The sequence below is a fragment of the Macaca thibetana genome, chromosome 15 (genome assembly GCF_024542745.1).
Source record: "Macaca thibetana thibetana isolate TM-01 chromosome 15, ASM2454274v1, whole genome shotgun sequence".
In the NCBI taxonomy this organism is placed as follows: Eukaryota; Metazoa; Chordata; class Mammalia; order Primates; family Cercopithecidae; genus Macaca; species Macaca thibetana.
In genome coordinates this window covers 106,270,277-106,281,515 of record NC_065592.1, presented here as the reverse complement: position 1 = coordinate 106,281,515, position 11,239 = coordinate 106,270,277, and the positions used below count along the sequence as shown (strand labels likewise).

At 43.3% G+C, this 11,239-nt stretch overlaps 1 pseudogene; it reads left to right on the top strand.

Annotated features, from left to right (window-relative positions):
* The first annotated feature begins 9,661 nt into the window (after window positions 1–9,661).
* LOC126937338 (prothymosin alpha-like) lies at window positions 9,662–10,583 on the top strand (annotated as a pseudogene).
* The last annotated feature ends 656 nt before the right edge of the window (window positions 10,584–11,239 follow it).

Here is an 11,239-nt window from a genome sequence, read left to right as displayed (position 1 = left end):
AAAATGTTTTGCCACGTTGCCCAGGCTGGTCTCAAACTCCTGGGCTCAAGCAATCCTCTGGCCTTGACCTCCCAAAATGATGGGATTACAGGCGTTAGCCACTGCACCAGGCCAAAATTAGTTTAGACCAGATCAGATTGTCCTACTTAATAGCTTTTACTCTGAGATATTGGTTAAGCTCACAGAGCTGGGTCCCAGGCAAACTCACTGAGTCTAAGCCCCGGGGTGGTGGCACCTGCCCCAACCTCCACATTGCCCAAACCTTGCAGAGGCAGGAAGTTCCTCCTTCCTGATGCTGCAATCAGTCCTAGTCAGTTTCAGAATTTGGGGTCATATGCAGATTACAAAAGGCCATCTTCAAAGAAGCTGCTTATAGATTTCATGAAGTTTCTTAGGAAGTGAAACTTTCTGATGTATAGACAGCAAATGGTTTCCAAGAAGAATAGTACTGCTCACATAACAGTGCAGTATGAGCCAGGTACAGTGGCTCATGCCTGTAATCCCAGCACCTTGGAAGGTCGAGGCAAGCAGATCACCTGAGGTCAGGAGTTTGAGACCAGCCTGATCAACATGGAGAAACCCCATCTCTACTAAAAATACAAAAAGTTAGCCGGGCATGATGGTACATGCCTGTCATCTCAGCTACTTGGGAGGCTGAGGCAGGAGAATCACTTGAACCTGGGAGGCAGAGATTGCAGTGAGCCAAGATCGCACCACTGCACTCCAATCTAGGCAATAAGAGCGAAACTCTGTCTGAACAAAACAAAACAAACAAAAGAACAGTGCAGTATAACCTGAAATGGGGTATACAAGCATCTTTTCACCCATGATAGGCCATTCCTTACAAGGAATCCCATTATTCACTTTAAAAAAGAAATGGCGGCCGGGTGCAGTGGCTCATGCCTATAATCCCAGCACTTTGGGAGGCCGAGGCGGGCGGATCATGAGGTCAGGAGTTCAAGACCAGCCTGGCCAACCTGGTAAAACCTCATCTCTACTAAAAATACAAAAATTAGCTGGGCATGGTGGTGCATGCCTGTAATCCCAGCTACTCAGGAGGCTGAAGCAGGAGAACTGCTTGAACCGGGGAGGCAGAGGTTGCAGTGAGCCGAGATTAGGCCATAGCACTCCAGCCTGGGCAACAGAGCAAGACTCTGTCTCGGGGTGGAAAAAAAAAAAAGAAATGGCTATGTTAAAGTTTTGACAGTAAATAATTTGTAAGTCATTCCTCTCATATGGTGAAAACAATATCTACTCTCCTATAATGAAAAAAAAAAAAACTTTTTTTTTTTTTTTTTTTGAGACAGAGTCTGACTCTGTCGCCCAAGCTGGAGTGCAGTGGCACAATCTCGGCTCACTACAGCCTCTGCCTCCCAGTTTCAAGCAATTCTCCTGCCTCAGCCTCCCAAGTAACTGGGACTACAGACGCGCATCACCACGCTCAGCTAACTTTTTTTATTTTTAGTAGAGACGAGGTTTCACCACCATATTGGCCAGGTTGGTCTCAAACTCCTGACCTAAGGTGATCCCCCCACCTCAGCCTCCCAAAGCACTGGGATTATAGGCATGAGCTGCCACGCCCAGCCTGAAAAAAACCCTTTAAGGAAGGTTTTTTTAAGGTTCCTAGGGCTGGTTTTTACTGGAAATCATAAACAAAATGACCATTTAAGTATAAGAATCATCTGAATATCTAGCCTGGCCAATGTGGTGAAACACTGTCTTTACTAAAAATACAGAAATTAGCCAGGCATGGTGCATGGTGGCACATGCACCTGTAATCCCAGCTACTTGGGAGGCTGAGGCAAGAGAATGGCTTGAACCCGGGACGTGGGGATTGCAGTGACCAAGATCGTGCCATTGCACTCCAGCCTGGGCAAACTCTGTCTCAAAAAAAAAAAAAAGAAACATCTGAATTAGACTTTTAAAATTATGACTGTATATCATAATTCAATCAATAAATAGATTAAATGATTTTTTTTCTGTGAAGGATAAAGTAATATTTTCCCTAAAACTAATCATAAGAAGAAAAGTACTTCCTTTAGCACAAAGTTATAACATAGGCCAGTGGTTCTCAAAGTGTGGCATAGGGAACCCTGGAGAATCCCCAAATCTTTTTTTAGGAGAACGGTCTATGAGGTCAAAAGTATTCTCAAAACAATACTGGGGCCAAGCGTGGTGGCTCATGCCTGTAATCCCAGCACTTTGGGAGGCCGAGGCGGGTAGATCACTGGAGGTCAGGAGTTCCAGACCAGCCTGGCCAACATGGTGAAACCCTGTCTCTACTAAAAATACAAAAATTAGCTGGGTGTGGTGGCACTTGCCTGTAATCCCAGCTACTTGGGAGGCTGAGGCAGGAGAATTGCTTGAACCCAGGAGGCAGAGGTTGCAGTGAGCCAAGATCACACCAGTGCACTCCAGCCTGGGCAAGAGCGAAACTCCATCTCACACAAAAAAAATACTGGGAATGACTTGTCTAATTTACTTTCATTGTCTCATGAGTGTACAATAGAGCTCTGCTGAGTCTGTAAGATACATAGTATTATATATATACAATTGAATCCAATGTCTTCTGTTAAGGCAGAAAAAAAATTTTGCAAAATTGTAAAACAATGCCATTCTTCTCACTATAACATTTTTCTTTTGGATATTCTTTTGTGAAGTTCTCTTTTGCATAACTATGTTATTTATGTTAACATTTTTATTGTATTCATGTCAATATTATTTTAGATATTTCATTTTTAAGTTAGCCTACGGTAAAATTGACTTTTCTTATGTACAGTTCTATCAGTTTGTTTGGTTTTTTTTTTGAAACAGGGTCTCACTGTCACCCAGGCTGAAGTACACCGGCATGATCACAGCTCACTGCAGCCTCCACCTCCTGGGCTCCAGCGATCCTCTCACCTCAGGCTCCCGAGTAGCTGGGACTACAGGCATGCACCATCACACTGGGCTAATTTTTGTATTTTTTGTAGAGATGGGGTTTTGCCATGTTGCCCAGGCTGGTCTTAAACACCTTGGCTCAAATGATCCCCGAGCCTTGGCCTCCCAAAGTCCTGGAATTACAGGCATAAGCCACCCTGACTGGCCATTTCCAGAAGTTTAAAAAAATACAGATTCATATAGCCACTGCTTCAATGCAGATACAAAAGAGCTCTATCACCCTAAGAAACTCCCTCGTGCCGCTCCCTTAAGGCCACATTCTCCCACTAACTCCTAGCAACCACCAATTTGTTCTCTAATATTTATAGTTGCATCTTTTTGAGGTTGTCATATAAATGAAATAATACAATATGTAAACCTTTGAGACGGGCTTCTTTCACTCAGAATGTTACCTTTGAGACCCAACCAACTTGCTGGGTCCCTTTTTTTGCGCGGTAGTGTTCCATTCACCGTATGGATGTACCAAAGATTACTAACCTATTTACCAGCGGGAGAAGTTTTCAGTTGTTTCCAGTTTGGGGGTATTACAAACAAAGCTTTATGAAACACTGCTATACAAGTTTTCATGTGACCATAACTTTTCTTTGTTTGTTTGCTTGCTTGCTTGTTTGTTCGTTTTTGAGACAGAGTCTAGCTCTATTGCCCAGGCTGGAGTGCAGTGGCGCGATCTCTCCTCACTGCAAGCTCCGCCTCCCGGGTTCACGCCATTCTCCAGCCTCAGTCTTCCGAGTAGCTGGGACTACAGGTACCCATCACCACGCCCGGCTAATTTTTTTGTATTTTTAGTAGAGACAGGGTTTCACCATGTTAGCCAGGATGGTCTCAATCTGCTGACCTTGTGATCTGCCCGCCTCAGCCTCCCAGTGCTGGGATTACAGGTGTGAGCCACCGCACCCGGCCATAACTTTTCATTTGCTAAGGTAAATAACTAGGAGTGGGACTGGTGGGTCATATAGTAAGCATATGTTTAACTTTATAAAAGGCTGACAAGCGTTCTTCCAGAGTGACTGCATCATTCTGCATTCCCACCAGCAATGTGTGCAAGTTCCAGTTACTCCACATTCTTGACATCACTTGGTCAGGTCAGTTTTTTTATTTTAGCTAATGGTGTGGTGTATCACTATGGTTTTTTTGTTTTGTTTTTATGGAGGCAAGGTCTCATTCTGTCGCCCAGGCAGGGGTGCAGTGGCGCTATCGTAGCCCACTGTAACTTCCATCTCCAGGGCTCAAGTAATCCTCTCACTTCAGCCTCCCAAGTAGCTGGGACTACAGGGGTGTGCCACCATTCCCAGCTATTTTTTATTTTTAGTAGAGACAGGGTCTCACTATGTTGACCAGGCTGGTCTGGAACTCCTGAGCTCAAGCAATCCTCCTTGGCTTCCCAAAATGCTGGCATTACACGCATGAGCCACTGCCCCCAGCCTCACTATGGTTTTAATTTGCACTTCCTGATGGCTAATGATGTTGAAAATATTTTCTTGTGCTTATTTTCCATTGATATAACTTCTTTGATGAAGTATCTGCTCAAGTCTTTTACCCATTTTTTACTTAAACTCTATTTTCCTTCTGTTGAGTTTTGAGAGGTCTTTATATTCTCTGAATACCAGTCTGTCAGATAAGTGATTTCTCAACATTTTCTCCAACTCTGTGGTGTGTATTTTTATTCTCTTCACAGTGTATTTTGCAGAGCAGGGGTTTTAACTTTTATGAAATCCAATTTGTCATGTTTTTAGTGGATTAGGCTTTCGACATCATATCTAAGAACTTTTTGTCTAACTTCAGTTCATGAATATTTTCTTCTGTTTTCTTTTTTAGATATGCTTTGAATTTTCACATTTACATGTATAATCAATTTTTAGTTAGTCTGTGTATAAGGTGAAATTTAGGTCAAGGTTCAGTTTTTTGCCGGATGACTAATTATTCCAACACTGGTTTTGGAAAGACTGTCCTTTCTCCTTTGAATTACTTTTGCACCTTTGCCAAAAATCAATTGGCCATCACCTCTTACCCATCAGAATGACTACTGTAAAACAAAACGAAAAACAGAAAATAATGAGCGTTTGCACCAGAGCAACTCCATCTTGAATAGGAGCTGGAGAAAATAAGGCTGAGACCTGCTGGGCTGCATTCCCAGGAGGCTAGGCATTCTAAGTCACAGGATGAAATAGGAGGTCGGTACAAGATACAGGTCACAAAGACCTTGCTGATAAAACAGGTTGCAGTAAAGAAGCCAGACAAAACCCACCAAAACCAAGATGGTGATGACAGTGACCTCTGGTGGTCCTCGCTGCTCATTATACACTAATTATAATGCATTAGCATGCTAAGAGATACTCCCACTAGCACCATGACCTTTTACAAACGCCATGGCAATGTCAGGAAGTTGCCCTATATGGTCTAAAAAGGGGAGGAACCCTCAGTTCTGGGGATTGCCCACCCCTTTCCCAGAAAACTCATGAATAATCCACCCCTTGTTTAGCATATCATCAAGAAATAACTCTAAGTCAAGCAGCCCATGCCACTGCTCTGCCTATGGAGTAGCCACTGTTTTTTTTTTTTTTTTTTGAGACTGAGTCCTGCTCTGTCACCCAGGCTGGAGTGCTGGAGTGCAGTGGTGTGATCTTGGCTCACTACAACCTCTGCCTCCTGGGTTCAAGCAACTCTCCTGCCTCAGCCTCCCGAGCAGCTGGGACTATAGGCACACACCACTATGCTCAGCTAATTTTTGTATTTTTATTAGAGATGGGGTTTCACCATATCGGCCAGGCTGGTCTCCAACTCCTGACCTTGTGATCCACCCGCCTCAGCCTCCCAAAGTGCTGGGATGACAGGCATGAGCCACCGCGCCTGGCCTTTTCCTTTACTTTCTTAATAAACCTGCTTTCACTTTACTCTATGGACTTGTGTCCAAGAACCCTCTCTTGGGGTCTGGGTCAGGACCCCTTTTTGGTAACACCGGCAAGAATATGGAGAAACTGAAACTCTTGAGCACTGTTGTCATGAGAATGTAACATGGTGTAGCCACTAAGGTAAAGAGTATGGTGGCTCCTCAAAAAATTAAAGAGAGAATTACACTATGATCCAGCAATTCTACTTCTGGGTATATATTAATAATAATATATACTAAATAATATATACTACTAATAATAACCAAACTTGATTTATCCTACCGTACTCTCCCAACACAGAGTACTTCAGACACCAGAAGTGTGTGGGGTTCTCCCCAAGACTGCCCCTCACTTCCTATGCCAAGTTCAAGCCCCAGGTTGCTTTACCTGCACTTCTGACTGACTGGCTAGAAATGGGGGATCCCCACCTCTGGTCTGATTAATTTGCTAGAGTGGCTCACAGAACTCAGGAAGACACTTAACTCTTAACTTACATTTCCCAGTTTCTTATAAAGACTATTACAAAGGATGCTGATGAAAAGATGCCTAGGGTAAAAGATGAAAACGGATGTGGAGCTTTTATAGCCTCCCAGGCATGCCACCCTCCAGGAACTTTCACAAGTTCAACTATTCAGAAACTTCCCACACCCTGTCATTTGCAGTTTTTTATAGAAGCTTTGTTGGGTAGGCATAATTGATCAAACCATTGGCCACTAGTGATCAACTTAACCTTGAGCCCCTTTTTCCTGTCTAAAGGATGGGGCTAGGGCCAAAAGTCCCAACCTTCTAATCATTTCTGGTGACCAGCCCCCATCTTGAAGCTATCAGCCATCTGTCAACTCATTAGCGTACAAAAAGACATCACTTTGGAGATTCCAAGGATCTTAGGAGTTGTATGCCAGGAAATTGGAACAAAGACCAAATATATATTTCACAGTATAACAATACCCAAAAGAATTGAAAACAGGGAATTGAACAGATATTTGTATACCCATGTTCATAGCAGCATTATTCACAATAGCCAAAAGGTAGAAGGAATCCAAGTGTCCATCCATGAATGAATGGATATACAAGATGTAGTACACATATACGAGAGAATATTATTCAGTGTTAAAAAGGAAAGAAATTCTGACAAATGCTACAATATGGATGAACCTTGAGGACATTACATTAAGTAAAATAAGCCAGTCACAAATACTATATGATTACTTATATGAGGCACCTAAAATAGTCAAGCTTATAGAAAGAGAAAGTAGAATGGGGGTTGCCAGGAGTTGGGGAAAGGAGAAAAGGGCAGTTGTTGTTTAACGGAAATAGAGTTTGTTTTGCAGGACAAAAAAGTTCTGGAAAGTAGTTGTACAACAATATGAATGTATTAAACCATACTGAACTGTATACTTAAAAATGGTTATGATGGTAAATTTATGTTACATGTATTTTACCACAATTTAAAACAATCAATTGGCCATATTTGTGAGGATCTATGTGTGGGTTCCATTCTATATGTCTAAGTCTTCTCCAATATCACACTGCCTTGATTTCTGTAGCTTGATAGTGTCTTTTTTTTTTTTTTTTTTTTTTTTGAGACGGAGTCTTGCTCTGTCGCCCAGGCTGGAGTGCAGTGGCGCCATCTCGGCTCACTGCAAGCTCCGCCTCCCCGGTTCACACCATTCTCCTGCCTCAGCCTCCTGAGTAGCTGGAACTACAGGCACCCGCTACCACGCCTGGCTAATTTTTTTGTATTTTTAGTAGAGACGGGGTTTCACTGTGTTAGCCAGGATGGTCTCGATCTCCTGACTTTGTGATCCACCCTCCTGGGCCTCCCAAAGTGCTGGGATTACAAGCATGAGCCACCATGCCTGGCCTTTTTTTTTTTTTTTTTTTTTTTTTGAGACGGAGTCTTGCTCTGTCGCCCAGGCTGGAGTGCAATGGCGTGATCTCAGCTCCCTGCAACCTCTGTCTCCTGGGTTCAAGTGATTCTCCTGTCTCAGTCTCCTGACTAGCTGGGATTACAGGAGCCTGCCACCACGTCCAGCTAATTTTTGTATTTTTAGTAGAGATGGGGTTTCACCATGTTGGCCAAGCTTGTCTCGAACTCCTGACCTCCGGTGATCCGCCCACCTTGGCCTCCCAAAGTGCTGGAATTACAGGTGGAAGCCACTGTGCCTGGCCTTGATAGTGTCTTAAAATTGAACATTGCTTATTTTTTATTTGGGGGAAGGGGGTGAGGTAAGATGGATAGCTATAAACAGAACCACTAGTATTGTAAATATATTCTTAAATAAACACAATGGACACAGTCTGATAAGTTTTATGCTGAGAAAGATGGGGCCATGTTATATTCCTTTGTTTTCCAGTGCCCAGGCCAGTGCCTAACTACCATGGAGTAAGCACTCAATAAATGAGAAACAGTCTTGGAAAAAAATAATCTGAGCACACAGAATATTTTCCAGCGTGCACTACAAAAAACATGTAGTCAAAAATATCCATAGAAGTGTTGCTTAGAATGGGGCAAAAGCCCAAGGAAAAAACCACCCTCGCAGGGTTAATGAGAATTACAAGCCAGGCTTTAGGCTGAATTGTGGTCAGGCATCAACCAGGCACTGGTGTGCTCTGACTCATCTCCCTGCAGCTGCTAACCAATCGAGGGTCACGCAGCACACTGACCACCTGCTCCCCCACTGCTCCCATAGATAGAATCTGACACGAGACCTTTTTACCTAAGAATTGCTTAAGGTGTTTTTCAGATCCTGAATTCCAGCTGAATGGCTGATGCCAACCGGTCTGAAGACCCCTACCAAGAAACCGATTCAGCATCTCCTGGTCCCGTGACCTCACCCCCAAACTTCTCAACCAATCAGCAATCCCCATACTTTAGACCATCATCTGTCCAGACCCCTTAAAATCCCCATCCCCCAACCTCTCAGGGAGGCAGATTTGAAGAGTCCTCTCATCTTGTCTTCTTGTTCAGCTGCCCTACAATTAGTCAACTCTTTCTCTGCTGCAATCCCCACTGTTTTGGTGCATTGGTTTGTTACCATGCAACAGGCAATCAAACCTGATGGTTCTATAACCATATTCAAGTGAAACTGAGAAGTAACTATATAAATGTGAAACAGAGAGGTGTGACTTAGAAATTGTACACATTGGGTGTCACAACTTCCCTATACTTTGTGTTTTCATACTGACCTTGTTCAACACTAATAAAGTGCCAACTTTGACTGACTGATTGTGATTCTGATGATGATGAGAAGGAGGAAGAGGAGGAGAATAGGAATACGGTAAGAAGATTTTAAACCACTCTCTTTTCTCATCTTCCAAGTATTTACAAGTGGCTCAGTTTTTCCAAGTATTCCTTTCTTTCTACAGAACTTCCATTAAAATAAAAAAAAATTCTAAATCAAGCCTTATGGACAAGAATTAATGGTTCTCCCCAATATATCCCAAATCAGTGTGTCATTTGAGTAAGTCACCTCTCTCCCAGATTCTTATTTGTCCTACATGTAACTGGGGTTTTGCAACAGATGTTACTCTTCCTTCTCCTTTCCAGGTCTGTTAGAAACTTTACTAGGAAAGCCTGAAAGTAAAATCTGTACTGTATATAAATCCAGAGAAATGTTGATACTCACTAAATAATTTCCTCAAATCTGGTCACCTTTCTCTGGGAAAATGCCTCATCTTAACAATATTTCATGCATAAAGTCATTTGGCCTCTTACCTGCATTGTTGGATATTTTTAAGACCAAAAGCTTGCTAAACCCAGAACAGTGAAAGCATTCAGTTGAAAATAAAGTGAAAAGCCACATATGTCTTAGAGGGAGAAAACAGTGCTAATGATTTTAGGCTTTAATAGTTTCAAGATCCTGACTGGCTGTTCTCAAAAGCCATCTTTGCATTGTTCCTCCTCGGGCTCCTTGCTCGCCACGGATTCCGGCAGCTTTATCGCCAGAGTCCCTGAACTGTGCGTGCTTGCGTTCCTTCCTTCCTTCCTTTTTGTTTTTTGTTTTGTTTTGTTTTTGTGTGTGTGTGTGTGTGTGTGTGTTTTTTGAGAAGGAGTCTCACTCTGTCGCCCAGGCTGGAGTGCAGTGGCTCGATCTCAGCTCACTGCAAGCTCCGCCTCCTGGGTTCCCGCCATTCTCCTGCCTCAGCCTCCCGAGTAGCTGGGACTACAGACGCTTGCCTAATTTTTTTGTACCACCCGGCTATTTTTTTTTTTTTTTTTTTTTTTTTTTTGTATTTTTAGTAGAGACGGGGTTTCATCGTGTTAGCCAGGATGGTCTCGATTTGCTGACCTCGTGATCCACCCGCCTTGGCCTCCCCAAGTGCTGGGATTACAGGCGTGAGCAACGGTGCCCAGCTCTCGCTTTTTTTTTAATCCCCTGCATCAGATCACCAACGTGCCCCACCGTGTCAGATGCAGCCCTAGACACCAGCTCTGAAGTCATCACCAAGGACTTAAAGAAGAAGGAAGTTGTGGAAGAGGCGGAAAATGGAAGAGACGCCCTGCTAACGGGAATGCTAATGAGGAAAATAGCAGGAGACTGACAATGAGGTAGATGAGGAAGAGGAAGAAAGAAGGTGGGGAGGAAGAGGAGGAGGAAAAAGAAGGTGATGGTGAGGAAGAGGATGGAGATGAAGACGAGGAAGCTGAGTCTGCTACAGGCAAGCCGGCAGCTGAAGATGATGAGGATGATGATGTCCATACCAACAAGCAGAAGACCGACAAGGATGACTAGACAGCAAAAAAGGAAAAGTTAAACTGAAAAAAAAAAAAGGCCACCGTGACCTATTCACCCTCCATTTCCTGTCTCAGAATCTAAAGGTGGTCACCTTGTAGTATTGAGGCCTGCCCGCCATGGGCAGTGCCACCCACAGATGACACACACTCTCCACCACCCAACCCAAACCGTAAGAATTTGCAACAAGGGAGGAAAAAGAACCAAAATTTCCAAGGCCCTGATTTTTTTCTTAAAAGTACTTTAAGAAAAGAAATTTGTTTGTGTTTTTTATTTACATTTTATATTTTTGTACATATTGTTAGGGTCAGCCACTTTTAATGATCTCGGATGACCAAAGCAGCCTTCAGACCGTTCTATGTCCTACTTCTGACTTTACTTGTGGTGTGACTGTGACCACGTTCATTATAATCTCAAAGGAGAAAAAAAAACAACTTGTAAAAGAAAGCAAAAACGACAACAGAAAAGCAATCTGATTCCCACCATTCCAGTAACTTTTTTGTGTATGTACTTAGCTGTACTATAAGTAGTTTGTATGAGATGGTTAAAAAGGCCGGCTGGCGTGGCGGCTCACGCCTGTAATCCCAGCACTTTGGGAGGCCAAGGCGGCAGATCACCTGAGGTTGGGAGTTCAAGACCAGCCTGGCCAACATGGAGAAACCCCGTCTCTACTAA